This window comes from Anguilla anguilla, chromosome 2, assembly GCF_013347855.1.
Source record: "Anguilla anguilla isolate fAngAng1 chromosome 2, fAngAng1.pri, whole genome shotgun sequence".
Lineage (NCBI taxonomy): Eukaryota > Metazoa > Chordata > Actinopteri > Anguilliformes > Anguillidae > Anguilla > Anguilla anguilla.
In genome coordinates this window covers 36,099,491-36,115,712 of record NC_049202.1, presented here as the reverse complement: position 1 = coordinate 36,115,712, position 16,222 = coordinate 36,099,491, and positions in this window count along the sequence as shown.

Here is a 16,222-nt window from a genome sequence, read left to right as displayed (position 1 = left end):
AGAATTCACAAGAACTTCACTCATCCACATAGTCTTTTCTCCATCTTTTTCCTGCCAATTACAACACACTTTCAGAAATCAATAATTCTACCCACGAGACATTTGGCTGCATATTCTGCCAATAACAACATCTCATCAAAATAGTAAAAGATCAAAGTAGCCAATTTCAGAACACTCAGGTAGACAAGCAAAAGGACATTGTAAAAGCTTTGTGGTCATCATCTTGGTTTTGAGTGGAAGCTAGCTTACATGCAAACTAATAATTGCTCAAATAATTTTAAATGCTTTTCTAGCTGAATAATCTTTGTGGGAAGCTCACTAAATGCATTCTCTATCATTTTACATGCAAACTCCACATAATATTGTTTCATGACTTAGATAGGTACATGACTACAAGGTAGGCCATGAAACCTGAATTTGTAAATGTGAGACTACTATTAACTAAAACATAGTGTAGCCAGCTACATAGCCACATTTGTTTCATACATACAGCTGGATGGCTACTCAACTACACAGGTTAATTTAGCCAGCTGCATGGCTAGTTAGCTTGCTAACTTCAGCTTGGTTCAGTTAAAATTAAACTAGCATTACTTAAGTGTAGCTAGCTAGCTAGCCAGCACTGGCATATGGCATCAATGAAATCACTAATGTTAGATTCCTGCATTAATGTTGGCTAACTAGCTATCTGCTTAACGAGTACAGCTATCTAGCTATTCTTCATACTTTTCTAGCCAGCAACCTTCTGTTCTGTTAAGTTCTAATTGAAACTAAAGACACTGAACAATAGCTAGCTATATCCAGTGATATTAACATAAAAGTTAACTACAGTAAAATATATATATATATAGGATATATATATATATATATAGGCTATATATAGGCTATATATATATATATATATATATATATATATATATATATATATATATATATAGGCTATATATATATATATATATATATATATATATATATGACAACATGATATTTTTTGTCGCCACCAATCACGAAATTCATAACAGTTATAGTCGACATTTTAACTGCTTGTCCTAGGCTACTGTAGCTACTTTGCAAACACCAAGTTTTTAAGTTTAATGTTAATTAGGCCTATAGATCATCTACTGACAGTTTTTTTCATAATTTTTTTTTTTTTTACCATCTATACGATACTAATATAAGTGAACGGTTGATATCTCAATTTCTTACAGCAAATTTACCAATCAACCTCTGTCTCAATCAGATGCCATTAGAATGCATTTTACACAATCCCTACAATCTAACATTAATTCACCAAATGTAATCAATTTAATAACCTACTGATCTAGCTTACGCTTATTATCCTAATACTGGCTTACATGTAAGGTGAAAAAAAAAACCGAATCATATCCAAACCGGCTAGCTGCTGAGATTCTTGCTTACCTATTTTCAAGGTTCTATTGGCATTAGGACCCATTAGCCATGCACCTTACAGGAAATCCATCACAGTAATAACATCCCCTAACTGATAATACGTCCTGATACGCTAAGATAATTATTTAATCTATCCTATTTACAGATATCCCATGTATCACATCACACAAATTCTGTGGCATTGGACTGATATTTTTCAATATTAATAATTGCAACTGCTGAACAAAACAATTGAGTTAACCTCCAGTGCAACAGGGGGGGGGGGGGGGGTGAATAAATTAATACACATAAAAATTATGAATATTTAAGCCTTATCTTACAAACCTATCCAGACATACGTTTGCCCCATTAATGTATTGTATGTTTCTGGGTCCGATATACTTAAGTTAATTTTGTTATTTAATTAAGTGCAATTGTGTCATTTCTTTTACAATGTAAAACAATAAAACATGCTATTTTTGAACACAATTTTCTAAACATCATAATAATAATAATAATAATAATAATGCATTTTATTCATGCTTTTCATACACCCAAATCACAGGATGCACACAATCATTCAAATGTAGCGCAAAATATTTTTAGTTGTAACACAGCTGAATTGCAGATTATTTCCACTATAAATTATTGGAATTTCACACTTTCATGTGACATATAAACTCTTGTGACCACATTCTCTTCAGATGGTAAGATGAAAAAACAAAGGGCCAAGTTACTTGTTTAAATTATGTGAGCTAAGATAGCCAATATTTTTTTGTTGTAACTTCAGCCTCATTTTGATATCAATACCTGTAATGGAAGTTTAAATTAATTACTTATAGGCAGTGTTTTTTATGCATGAGTAACTTGCTATTTTGTATATTGGAAACATATTTTTTCTCAGATTTCTCATACTGTCTGAAACAAGCATTATGACATTGACTATGCTTAACAGTAATTAAATGTACTTAGCGTTCAAAACCCCATGTACAACGCCACAAAATCCCAATATCCTCAACCACACACACACACACACACACACAATAATTTATAACTATACTTGTGAAGACTTTCTATTGACTACATTCATTCCATAACCTCTAACCCTAACCCTAACCCAAACCACTACATGCCTAACCTTAACCCTAACCTTAACCTAATTGTAACCCTAACCCTAAGTCCTAACCCTAAAACAGCCTCTTGAACTTGTGGGGACCAGCAAAAGGTCCCCACCTTGCATAATTTTCCTCATCTTTCTATCCTTGTGGGGACATTTGTTTCTCACAAAGATAGTAGTACGTGTCCACACACACACACACACACACACACACACACACACACACCGCTTATGCCTGGCTTCAAATTTTGGGATTTCATTTTAATTCTTCATTTCAATTTCCTACTTCAACTCAGTCAAACCACATTGTTAGTCTCACACAAGATCAAGGATGGTTGCTAAATTCACTTTCAGTACATGGGAAGTGATTTGATGTTAAAATTCAAACAAAAATGATGATTGAAACTTTTGAAATACCAATTATGATCAGGAATCTATATTTTGATCCAAACAAAGGTATAATCCTCACTCTAGACCACACTTTACATCAAGTTGAAATCATGTTTTTGAAATATCAGAAAAGATCTGATGTTTTTTTTCCATCTTATCCTATACACAGACTCATATGGGAAGATAGTCATCACTAAAAAATATGACCTTACTTCAGTTTCAAGTTCTGTTTGTTGAACCTGCAATGAAACAGGTTAATTTACTTAACAAGGCTTATGTGAGCTCAGCAGGGATGTTCACTGGGTCAGAGTAAGTCTATAATTCTGCTGTGCTGTCCCAAACTGCAAACCAGGCAATCCCCTTAACTCCCCCCGTATGAAAAAGCTGAATCACTTTGGAGGCCGGAGAATCTTTCTCAGCCTGTGCTATTGATGAAGGTGGGGATATTTGCAGTGGGGAAGTGGTGACATTTCTAAAGTGTGGGAGAAGGGAAGCAGTTTGTGTGGGCAGTCAGGTGTGGGTTCCTAAAAAAAAAAAAAAAAAAAAAAAAAAAAAAAAGCACCATTGTACCAAGGCACCTAAAAAGTGAAATGCACAAAGACAAAACCCCTTGGATAGATGAATACCCCTGGAATATGAGTACATTACCATGTGATGTAGGTCACGGCTGTGATGTAGGCCACTATACTCCAGAAACTGTTTCATGTGTGCCTAATAGTTTGTTCTTATTTCTACAGAACACAGTCTAAAGGTCATATTGTGCAATAGGAAGTGGCTCTTCTTGCCTTGATATGAGAAGCCAGCAATTGTCAGTACAGAACTACTGACGCACTATTCATTGTAAAATGGAAAAAAAGGACTAAGACAGAGCTTACCGTAATATTGTAGGCATGTAAGCATTTCTAAAGGCCAAGTATAAATTACATTATATCACAATATGGTATAATACTGCACTTCTTTTAAAAGTACGGTATGTTCACTAAAAGCAATAATAGACTATAACTTCACTATTGCTCCCATGTAATTTAGAACAAAGGGAATTTTAAGTATAAAAATACAGGTGTTTTGTGTTAAAGTACTGTAGGTGTAAAGGATGTAAGAAATATTTGCTCAAAATGGAATAAACACAAAATACAAGCCTACTACTACTACAACTCTAATGTTAGCAGAAATATTTCAGAAATGATCTGTACCAGAAGGAACTTGATATCTGATCAGCCATACATAATGTTTTATATATATATATATATACATATACACACACACACACACACACACACACACACACACAGTTAGCATACTTTGGTAGAAGTAGTTTGCGAACTGTGCATGAATTAAGAGACGTTGCTGTGGAATTTTTTGAATTTTCTGTTGCAAGGGCCGTTTAATAAAGGTGAGCTGCAATGAATATCTAGAAAACTAATCACATTTCAGCAAACAGACAGGAGACAAATTCACAACATCAAAGACCAACATAAAGTGTCGTAGTAAGGTGTTTGGCCACTGATGAGGGGGGTGCTTGATCATGAGCAGTACCTTTCTTTCTCTTTACATTCCTTTTCCCTCAGTTCTCTGCAGGTTAATACTCATCTCATCTGTCCAAATTACTTTGTTCTAGGACTTATTAGTGTACTTTAATTTTTGTTTTAGCAAACTCTAACCTGGCTGTTCTGTTCTTTAGGCTGAATTAATGATGCAACAACACACAGCTAGCCACAAAATTATCCAATTACTTTTCATTCCCTAAATAACATGTTTAGCTGTTTACAGCATATTACATTAAATTATATTAAATATAAGAACAACCTTAGAAATGCTTTTTCCCCCCTTCTTCTTCAAACTATTTTGTTTGGGCCTATTATTTGCCGGAAATTGTACGGAACTGGTTTGTATCCTGCCTCCAGAATGTTCTCATCTTCCTCCACTGAGTGAAAATAGTGGTCTCATTTTTATCTACTGTACTTCTTTCATTTCAGCACTTATTGAATGCTTCCCCTTTTCAATCCCTGTAGAAACTACTTGGACATACTAGCCTACACAGGAATTGAATACGCCCCCTACACCTGTGCATCCATTAAAACCCAAATGTATTTCAGCATGAAGACTACACCATGAGCAAATTTTGTGGAGAGCAGACTATAAACAAGATGCTGACTGAGCCTATATTTAGTATGGGATTTCAGCCCTTTGTCCATTATTTTAGTATGAATTTCCCCTAAGCCTCCCTGTTTCTGATACTTCATTTATTTAGTAAAATCTTTACATTAAATGCATTAAATAGAAATAGAATTTTACTTTTTGAATGACAATGTAAACAATATATTGTAATTATACTGTTAATTTCGTTGAGACTTGCTTAACTTGCTTAACAGTGCTTTATTTCCAAAGTGCTCCTTGGAAACATACATGAATTAAAACACCAGACACTATGAAAAACACTGAAGAATAATGTATAACCAGACAGATGAGGGTGTTTCTGGTTGCATCATTGCCATGTGTTCACAGATGAGTCAACCAGCCCGCATTAGCTGACCTAAAGACAGCATGAGCTCTCTTCACAACTGACAGTTGACAGTAAACGCCTAGCAGCTAGCTTTAAGTTTGAACTGTGTCAGTGCCGAGTGAAGATGTCACAGAAATGGTGAACCGAAAACTGCTGAGGGTGAGAGAAAATAAATATGAAAGGAAGCAGGCCTTGTGAAAATGTTCAAGCCAGCTCAAGCCAGTTGAGTACAAGAAATTTGACAAGATATATGTTCAGTGTCTTCACTTTGTTATCAACCTAGACTGAAGAAAGTTCCACACACCAAGGTGTAATAGACACAGGATGGAGACCATTCCTTACACCAAGGTTTCACAAACACAGGCTGAAGAACATTCCAAAACCCAAGGTTTCATAGCTACAGGCTGAAGAACATTTTTCACATCAATGTTTCATAGACACAGGCTGAAGAACTTTCCACAAACCAAGGTTTCATAGACAGAGGATGGAAAACATTCCACACAGCAAGGATTTATAGACACAGGCAGAAAAAACATTCCACATGCCAAAGTTTCATGAATGAAACATTGCAGTTTTCCAGATGATCAATGCACTTTATAGTGATGAGGGGGAACTCTGAACAGATGGGAAGCTAAGCATGACCTGTTTCTTGAATACACAAAGAAGCTTCCTGGTTCTAGTCTGATCATGACCAAATGTACACAAGCAAACCAAGCAGTGCACCACCAGAGATTGTTTGCAGTGTTTTTTCAAAGTACACTAGGACCTTTACTTTCTCTCTGTGTAATAATTAGCAATTGTCAGTTCATAAAAAAGCAATACCTGTGTACTATGTATTGTCTGACAGTCCATTGATAAATATGATGTAACTTAGACAGCTTACACTGCCTGCTATAGGCTTCACTTCATAGCTAACTTCATATTAGGAAGGCAGGTATATCATACCACCAACATCCCACTAAAAAACTACAATGACGACACTTTCATTCCTTGCAGACATTAACTTGTTTTCTGTGACCTTGTGGATGCAAGGAATCCATACAGATGTGGGAATATAAAACTAAATAAAATAAAACTCCAAAGCTGGGAAATTTTCTGTTTCTTCTGTCTTATAGCAATGTGGGTTAAGTATCTTGCTCAAGGGTACAACGGCAGCATCCTACTGGGGAATTGAACCTGTCACCTTTAGGTCACAAGGCCAACTCCTAACCTATTATACTACACTGCCGCCAAATCAGACAGTTATTAATTTTCCTGTTGATCAATAACTACACTACATGGCCAAAAGTATGTTGACACCCAAACATCATGCCTGTATGTGCTTGTTGAACATCTTCCAAAACCATGGGCATTAATATGGAGTTGGTCCCCCTTTTGCTGCTATAAAAGCCTCCACTCTTCTGCAAAGGCATTTCACTTGATTTTGGAACATAGCTGCAGGGATTTGCTTCCATTCAGTCACAATGATGGGTGATGAGGCCTGGCTCACAGTCAAAATTCCAATTCATCCCAAAGGTGTTTGATAGGGTTGAGGTCAGGGCCAGTTAAGTTCTTCCACACCAAACTCAGCAAATCATTTCTTTATGGATCTTGCTTTGTGCATGAGGGCATTGTTATGTAGAAACAGGAAAGGGCCTTCCCCATACTGTTGCCACAAAGATGGAAGCACACAGTTATCTAGAATGTGATTGTATACCATAGCATTAAGATTTCCCTTCACTGGAACTAAGGGGCCTAGCCCAAACTATGAAAAACAGCCCCAGATCATTATTCCTCATCAACCAAAATTTACAGTAGGCACTGTGCATTCAGACAGGTAGCTTTCTCTTGGCATTTGCCAAACACTGATTTGTCCATCAGCCTGCCAGATATTGAAGTGTGATTAATCACTCCAGAGAAGGCATTTCCACCGGAGTCCAATGGCGGCGTGCTTTACACCACTCCTGCTGACACTTGGCACTGCGCATGGTGATCTTAGGCTTGTGTGCAGCTGCTCAGCTATGGAAACCCATTTCATGAAGCACCTTCCGCCTTAGCAGTATGTTTGGGATCATTGTCTTGGTGTAGGATGAAGCACCATCCAAAGACTTTGGAAACATTTAATTGACCTTAAGCCCGAGAAGCTCCTGTACACTTCAGAATTCACTCTGTTGCTGCTATCAGCAGTTATATCATCACTGATGACTAGTAAGCTAGTACCAGTGGCAGCCATACATGCCCAAACCATAACACCCCCACCACCATGTTTCCTTGTGCTTTAAAAATTCCTTTTTAGCTTTATCATTCTGAATGACAGTTGATGCCCTGCAACAGAATGACGGCCTGTCCAGGGTGTATTCCTGCCTCTCGCCCAATGCATGCTGGGATAGGCTCCAGAACTCCCCACACCCCTGCCCAGGATAAGTGTGTATAGATAATGGATGGATGGATGGATGACTCTTGATGAAGTACATGATGAAGTACATGTTTGTGTAAAAAAGTCCCCTAATATAATATAATATAATATATAATTTTGTAAAAAGATGTTGATGGTCTTATTGATGTGAGGGAGGGGAAGTGTGAAGACCAGACGCGACCAAACAGGGGATCTATAAGTTACCAAAGGGGCACTCCAGTAACCACCGAGTCTCGTGAGAGACGAAATAAGGGGGTGCTATACTCCTAAGGGACGTATCCCAAAAAATGAATAAACCCCTAAACGGGTAACTGAGGAAGAAGGAGTATATAAAGAAAATAAAGGAACAGGGAAATGAAAAAAGAAGAATAAACGACTTCGACCCGAAGCAGAGAAAAAGAAAATGTCTTTTCAAAAAACAAACAGAAGACGTTCTGAGGCCAACTAAAACCAGGGGTGAAACTGGTTAGTAAGAGGCAGAAAGGTTTGTGCCCCAAAGGTGACACAATAACCCCTTAAAACCGCCAACCTCAGAATCTGGACATATACTGTCCTAATACCTTTTTCCCAAAAAAACAAACAAACTGAAGTCAGAATTCTTTTAAATTTCTTGGTTCCTAAATTCCTTACACCTTACTCAGAAAAGCGACAGGGAACTAGCTAGAGCAAAACACGTTACACTCAAGCACCTTTCCACTGCCTACTGACGCTTTAAATACCCAGCCACAGGTGTGGCTGGTAATCAGCGGAAGATGTGAGCTACCCACAGGTGAAACAGATCAGAGGTAACCCTGCAGGAATGCACGGAATGTTAGAGCAGGAACAATCCTCCCACAGGAACCAAAAATAACGATTAGCCGAGTGGCTAATCTGCAAGCTCGAAACTAATCGTCCCCACACACCAAAATAACGATTAGCCGAGTGGCTAATCGGAATGCTAACCACTGAGCCGGTGCAGGCACAGAAAAATGATCTACCCTGCACAGAAACCGTGACAATTGAGGTATAACTGTGGCAACATCCTTAAAATATGCCACACCTTAAGCAGAGATGCTCCTGTACACTTCAGAATTCACTCTGCTGCTGCTATCAGCAGTTATATCATCATTGATGACAAGTAAGCTAGTAGCAGTGGCAGCCATACATGCCCAAACCATAACACCCCCACCACCATGTTTCACGGACGAAGGGGGTGCTTTGGATCTTAGGCAGTTCCTTTTGGTCTCAATAGTTTGCTTTTGCCATCACCCAGATACAAGTGAATCATGGTCTTATCTGTCCACAAGACCTTTTTCCAGAACTCTGCAGACTCTTGTTACCAAAAGAAGTACCTTACCAAACAGTAACTTAGTCATCCTGTTTTTTTTGTGACTGACTAGTGGTTTGCAGTTTTTCTTTCTTCTTCATTTTTTCTCTTCTTTTCCTTCTTTCCTTCATTTTTCTTCTGCCCTCTTCTCCCCTCATTTTTGCTTCTAGTAAACTATTGTTCCCCAGCCCCCTGTGTAGCCTCTGAAGTTCTGTTCATGAAGCATTCAGCAGCCTACGGTAGTAACATAAGTTGTACTATCTATGAACTTTTTGAACAAATGGCGTAGGCCTCCTATCAAATTCAGTATGAATAAACATAGATTAGCTGGCCAACTATGTTATTACAGGCTTTGAGTTCTGTAAATGAGTGTACGTGGGTGAGGGTGACAAATTCAATGGTTTTTTCTGGCAGTAGCCATGTCTACATATAATAAATGAACCACTTCCCACATAATAAAAGAATGGGCAGGGCACTCCTAAAAGTCAAATTAGTTATTATTTAAAAGTAATCAGAATAACATACAGTGCACAGGGAACAAAAGTCTGAAAACATGACCAACACAGATTCTTTGCATTATTTATCAAGGGATAATACAATTATGATACTCTGTTTATACTTGTTACTCAAGGATACATTAATTTTTAATAATATGAGTCAAAAAAGTGTGTAGCTATTTATTTATAATGTAAGAACACTAGCTGCAGCGACATTAACGGAATAATGGCAGATTCATTCAATTAATAGAGTGTTTTAGTTGTTAATAGCCCAGATATTTGCATACTGAACTTTAGGAACACACATTGAATGGAATAAAGAGTGTGACAACAAAAAGACAAATGCTTAGCTTATGGTGGACAAACCAGATACCCAGGCAAATAACAGATTACAAATGCTATCAAAAGCCTAGAATCAGGACTAGATACCAAAAGTGCTTATACTAGCACTAAGAAGCAAATGAACTCATCTGACTAATCAGAAACACTCATGAAGCCATTTGTCCCAAACATTATGGTGCCCTGAAATGTATTAAAAAGTGCTGTAATTTGCTGTAAAATAATGGTGACACCAAAATATATGAAAAATACCCAAATAAAAGCAAAAACTGAGAACGTGCACTTTGACTACATGTAAATTGATTACAAATCTAAAATTGTGGAGTACATCCAAAAAAAATTATTTGTTACGAACATCATGGAGCTCACTGTATAAAGAAAAATATGTTAAACATTTGTTGAAATATTAATATTAAATATGTGTAAAATAAATAAATATATGAAAGTATAGATAGAAAAAAACACACAAGATAAACTTCCGAAAACACAGTATAGCACAGATATTGTCATTCAATTATAATGGGTGACGGTGTGATATAACTATATTTTTATATTATACTGAATGAGAAAAGCATGTTACTGAATGACGGATTTCCAACTTCAACATATTTTACAGGGATTTTCCTGATCATCTATATCAAGCAATCACCAGGAGGTATAAAGTCCATATTAATTATTCATATTAAGTAGATTAATAGTTTTTTCCTGAATGATGTGAGATTTTGTGACACAGAATACCAGACCCTAAAATGCTGAATTTATCAATCATTTAACAGATATTTACTAACCTTGCTTTTTTGTCAGAGACAGTCATGTGACTATCCTTGTGCTTTAAAAATTATTTTTTATCTTTATCATTCTGAATGACAGTTGATGCCCTGCAATAGATTGGCGGCCTGTCCAGGGTGTATTCCTGCCTCTCGCCCAATGCATGCTGGGATAGACTCCAGCACCCCCCACACCCCTGCCTAGGATAAGCGCGTATAGATAATGGATGGATGGATGACTCTTGAAGTACATGTTTGTGTAAAAAAGTCCCCTAATATAATATAATATAATATAATATAATATAATATAATATAATATAATATAATATAATATAATATAATATAATATTGTAAAAACATGTTGATGGTCATATTGAGGTATAACTGTGGCAACATCCTTAAATATGCCACAGTTTGGTTTGGTTTGGTTTTTAATTTTGTTGTGAATGTTTAGTGATTTTTAATAGATGCAAATGTTAGAATTGTAATGCGGACTTATTCTCTATGACATTTTTGCACTTTAGAGCTCTGTTTTGTCAATTCATCATTTTTAATTTCCCATGTTACTACTTTTATGATACAACAGAGGAGTAAGAAAGGAGGGATTTCATATAATAGTTATAAATATTCAGAATTTTATGTGAATTGAATTGCCTGTGAACTCAAAAATTGACAAGTTATATCTTTAATCCATCCATATATATATTTAAATCAGAGTTGATGCTGAAATGCATAGTATCTTCAAAATGGACTCGCTTTTCCTTTGTGTTGTTGTATATGTGATGCTCTACTTAACACTCTGAGGCTATTTACCAAAACACTTGAGTGAGTTCCTGTACGTGTTATAAAGTTTTGTTTAAGTCTGGCTTCTAAGCAAGGGCCCACTCTAGTTTCATACCAGCCTAAAACTGATGCAATGTGTTCAGAGTTTATGCTGGAATTTGTTCAAAAATTATTAGGCACATGCTTTAAGTATGATGATGCCTATTAAATGTGCTATATACATCCTTTGTATATATCCTGTGTATATGATAGTTATTGGTCCGCCCATGGTTTCTTGAAGAAAATGCATCAAAGTTGTATTGTTGCTGTACTGTAGCGATAAAAAAGGAAGTTAGTTACCTGCTGGTAGCCTAATGCAACTGGTATAGTTTATTATTATCAGCCGGAGCAGTCACCTATTAGCATATGATCATAATATAGATGTTCTTTCAAAAGGAACTGTATATGAAATGTATATGTGGCGGTGTGCCCATTACTGAGGATCAATGTTCTTTGGATTCTTGGGTAGGGCTTTGTGGGGATGAGGGGTGTTTGGGGGTCTCTCATCCTCTCATCATGACTGGCACCCATATGTGTGACAGGCTAGCTCTGCCCCTTGTTGGATTGGATTTTAAACAAGCTGAGAATGATAATGATCTCTTTTTCCAGAACATTAATCCAGATAAAATTAACTGAATCCAAATCAATCATAATGCTTTTGAAAAAAAGTCAGTATACTCTGCTTTTCAGATCACTTTAATGTTACATTTCATGGTGCAAATTTTAAAATATGACTGCAGATTTTAGTGGCTGCTTGCCTACCTCTACCACAAGATTATTACCTATAGCTTCATTAGGATTTGCTACACTGGATTTGCTGGAACATATATTTGATCACATGACTAGCCTAATCAGATATTCAAGACTCATTTTCTCTTCTTAGGAAACAGAACAAGCACTTCAGAATTCCAGTTGGCCATAAAGCATCTGCCACAACAGAAATGGTTTCCATACAAACAAACAATAAATAAAGAATGAAAGAAAGCCCCATCTGTCATGAAAGAGGAACATGGTAGTAAAATAATTTCAACAGCAAATCCCTGTTCTTTTCTTAGCATCAAGTTTTTCTGATGACACCACAGTAAAAATGCCCATTTTTTCACTTGTTAAATAAACCATGGCTCAAATGGAATGTTTAAATGGAAGTTCTTGCAATAGTTAACCGATACACAAATGAGAATAGCAGTTTATGTCATTACAGTTTTGAAATATGAGGAAGCCCCATTTAGAGATGTCCAAATTAAAGCCTTATATTTTCAAAAATTTCTGTCGGACTATGAGATACAGACACAGAAGATACTCTATATCCTTGGGAGGAAGATTTACCTGACATGAGCTGAGGCCACACAGAATTAAAAAGGAACAGTGGAAATGTGCCCTCCATCAGAAGTGTGACTTTTTATGATCAGTCATTCAGTCAGTTTGCAGCCTTATTTCCCAGTACTGTGAAAAAATATTGGCCACTTTCCTGATTTCCTCTATTACTGTATATATGTCACACTGAATGGTTTCAGATTGTTAGACAAAATGTTATATTAAACAAAGGGAAAGTAAGTAATCACAAAACATGGCACTGTATAAGCATACAATAAATTTCAAGGGTGTATTATCAACAATCATAGAAAACCAGTACGCTTAATTATTTGTTGAAATGTCTTATACCTTATGTAAGACATTTGAACACATAACACTGTATAATTCAAAATGTCCAGAAGTATTCATACCTTTTACATTTAAATCACACTTAACAAAAGGCTACTTTAGTCTAATTTAATTCCTGTTCAGGTTTTGTTTTCAGAGCAGTGAAATCAGATTACCAAAGAAAAAGTCCACCAAAAAACATATTTAAAAAAACCACCATTTCTTTCATTGAGGTATGTATAGTACAGTTGTCTCACAACACAAGCATTTGATTAAGAACATATCTTTACTGAAATGACAATCGGGTCATTCCTTCGCTGTTAGTCTGAGCTGTGTGTCCTGCTCTGAGAATGGGACAATTCCAGTTATGAGCTGTCAGGAGACTTGGGGGAATGTCGGAACATTCCAGAAGAGTTTCAAGAGCAGTGGCACTGGAAATCACCCATTTCTAGAATTTACTGAACTGCAAAGTTGTACCAAAAGAAAAACTACAATATGAAAAGTGTTTTTATACATTTTTAAAAAATCCCTTCCAAAAATCGATCATTGTTGCCACAGAACTCTTAATGTCAACTCTCAGACAGTTTAATAGAAATGAGGGCCATTTCTTTAAGAAAGAACACTGTCTTTTCCCCCTCTTTCTCTCTCACTCTCACTCTATCAAGATTCTTATCAAAAGGTCACCTTTTCTAAGAACAAAACTGAAAGCCAATCACGTGTAAATCTCACAAATGGCAAAAAGAAAGAGGGCTCAAACTTGATTTGCATGTTCATATTCAAATATGTGCACTTCTCAGCAATCAAAACCGTGCCCTGACTCATTCTTAAAAAGTGGGCTGCTGGACATATCCCGTAAATCCGAAGCTTTTCTTATTTAAGTGCACAGTAGATTTTGACTTGAGGGGTTGTCCCTCGCAAATGACAACAAAATACGTTGTTGCAGGAGATACAATTGAAACCTAGAGTGGCACTCCCCTTGTTAACTCTGGCTGTGCATCAACCAGCCTTAAAACTTACAGCCTCAAGAATTATTGACTGTTAACTAAGATAGGTGTATGACATGATTATGGACAACGCCTAGCCCATTGTAGTATATCTATATAAAGCACATGGTCAATTAATAGACTGCAGTCTTAAGTCCCTGACTAGTGATTACTTGATTCTTATACCACCAACATTTCTCATCCTATTTACTATGCCCACCATCTCATCTGATCCACATACTAACATATAATAGTACCACATACTTTTTTCTGGACTGCCTGTCCAGTAAACTGGGGAGTTAGATACAGGCGCAGTTAATTATGCACAAGCATGGATAGAGGGGATGATGGGAAGTGAAGTCTAGAGCTAATGTAAGCATTTCACACCTGTCTGCTCATTAGATAATTTTGCTTAATCTTTGTAGTGACTCACATAGAATTGGAGAATTTTGTAGAATTTCACATTCATGCAAAGCATGTTTTCACAAGAGCAAATCATGTCACAAGAGCAGTCACGGATTGAGTACCACCATGACATTTACAGCATGATTGATTTCACAGAATAGGGGTTATACCCAGTGGAGTTATTTTTGGTCAAACAAGGCAAGGAATACGCCAAGGGTTTCAGCGTTTTCCCACTGATTTTAATCGGTTTTGTATGCATACTAATATCAAACCCCGTGGTCACATTAAAATAAAATTTCTTAATAAATAACGATTGCACATTTTCCATAGTGAACCTACTGTCAGCAGTAGCTTCCGCACTCATTTTATGTCACAGTTTCAAGGGTCACTGCCTTCCAATCTTATCATAAGTTTCGCTTTGTTTTGCTATGAGAATAATGCTATTATGATAATAAAAAAAAAAATATGATCAAAAAACATGAGCGCCACGAATGTTTCTGCTGTTTACTGTCTCAAAAATTCACACAACTGAAACAATATTAGTCTTAATGCGATGATATGCTTAAGGCAATTAGTGTTTCACTGTTCAGACTTAAGAATAGGCTTTGACTCTTAATAATACATCAAACTGTGTAATCTGAGTCAGGAAGAATATGGACTTCAGTAATACTTGGGTGGGAGATCTGTATGCCAATAAGGGGCAATTTTTCTCTCTGGACCAAAAAGGAAAAAAAAGAAGAAGCTATTTCCCAGTGCATTCACAGTGGCAATGGTGTAGTATGTGCTATTCATTGGGATAGATGTTGAATTTACTATGGACTAATGTTTCTGCTGTTTACTCTCTCTAATATATTCCATAGTATTTTTTTGAAATCAATGGGGTTAAGTCTCATCAAAATTCTAATTTGACTTTAGAACTGGCTACTTAACCCTTTTATATTTTTGTCTTCTCAATCCCTTGCATTCCTTATCCACGTTGATTCCCCAGGCCATAAACTGAACAGTGCAGAAAAACAGGAGCAAACAGAAGCTCCTTTCCCAAATATGGTTAATAAAAATTTAATAAAATAAAATAAAATTTTTTAAAGAGAAAATAGAAGGCATTTACAACATTATCAAATAATATGTAAAAGAGGGAGAGGTGTGGTTACAGTTGGATAAGTCTTTGGCTGGGATAGCATTGGTTTTGAATGGTTAATTCCACCACTCCTTCCTTCAACAGAAATGCAGACAAAAAAGAGGTGGAAACTGAAAGAGATTCCTGAAACAGCTAAATACAAGACTGAAGTGTTAAACTGATTTTTAAGCTAGTAGAAAAACTGGTTTGTCCAGGTTTAAATAGCTGCATAGAGATTACCTGAAAAAGCAGTCTTTAATCCTCGGTTATAGGACCCAGGGTCTTTGTTTGTTTGTTTGTTTGTTTTTGTTCAATGACTTAAAAATGTTACAAAACATATTTTAACTTCATTATGCTTAATTTTGGTAATCCTAATATGCCAGACAGGCATGTTTCCCTTATGAAACACCACACCAGAGCAAATCTACAATATACTACAAAAAGAAATAATACTTTAACAATCTCAAGCTACTGACAAAGGTGAGGCAGGGTTAAATGCAGTTGGTGTGAAAGCAGGGCAATTGTAGGTCTGATCCAGATTCTGCCCGTTGTAC